General features: G+C 69.5%; 1 protein-coding gene across 1 annotated transcript in view; it reads left to right on the forward strand.

Moving 5' to 3' along the window:
* PTGDS (prostaglandin D2 synthase 21kDa (brain)) overlaps positions 1–1,006 on the forward strand; it is a 7,928-nt gene that overhangs the window by 5,907 nt on the left and 1,015 nt on the right. The window lies entirely within an intron of this gene.

The raw sequence follows: 1,006 nt of genomic DNA on the forward strand, positions 1-1,006 counted from the left end.
TGCAGCTTGGAGGGGCAGCTGGCAGGTTGGATGGAGGGGGGCGGGGCGGGCACCCCACAGCCTCCCTGGGCCCCCCCTGCCCGTGCCTCCATTCCTGGCTCCCCTCCCCTCGCAGCTGCAGAGGAGACAGCCGTCAGCCCCAGGAAGAGCCCTCGGCCAGGGGGGCCTCAGCAGTTCCTACCAGGTGAGGCCTCTCACCGGGGCCTGGGGCGGGGCTGTGCTCATTCCTCTGTGACTCGGTTTCCCTGTCTGCGTGGAGAGGGGGTGGCGGCCCCGGGGTCCCACTGCATTCAGGCCCCTCCATCCTGCTTTCCCCAGACCCAGAGTCTCAGAGAGGCTGCCCCGGACCTGGGGTCAGGAAGCGGTGCCCCGGGGAGTCGCTCATCAACCCCGGCTTCAAAAGGTGACGCCCGCTGCCCCTCCCTCTCGTGCCCAGGGCCCAGCCCTTCCCTCTGCACCCCCTAATGTCACCCCCTCCGCTCTCCCAGTAAGAAACCAGCCAGTGGTGTCGATTTTGATGACCTCTGACCCTGCCGCGGAGAGTGGGGTCCCGCCAGGAGTTGGCCGTGAGAAGAGGGGCAGCTTCCGAGGCCCCCGCCACCGCCACCTCCACCGCAGGCGCAAGCCCCTCCCCCACCCAATAAACGCTGGTCTCGCGAGGCTCTGTCTCTTGGGGGCTGGGAGAGAGGGACCAGCATTCCCCCCACTCCTGGCTGCCACCTGGGTGTGGGCGCAGGCGGCAAACAGATGTGTCAGGCTCTCCGTCCCCATTGGCGGAGCTGCCAACCTCTCCAACCGGCCCAGCCGCCACGGCCCAGCCAGCCCAGGAGCTGAGGGCCATGCAGGGCTGGGCCCAGGCTCCCCAGGCCTGGAACTCCGTCACCCCCTGGGGCACACCCCTCCTCCCCCACCCAGCAGGGCACGGCCTGAGGACCCCATACCATGCACACAGGTCCTGCGAGGGGGGGGGTGGCCTGCTGCCTGGGGTGGGGCTGAGGAATGTGGG

Source organism: Myotis brandtii, unplaced genomic scaffold (genome assembly GCF_000412655.1).
Source record: "Myotis brandtii unplaced genomic scaffold, ASM41265v1 scaffold691, whole genome shotgun sequence".
NCBI lineage: Eukaryota > Metazoa > Chordata > Mammalia > Chiroptera > Vespertilionidae > Myotis > Myotis brandtii.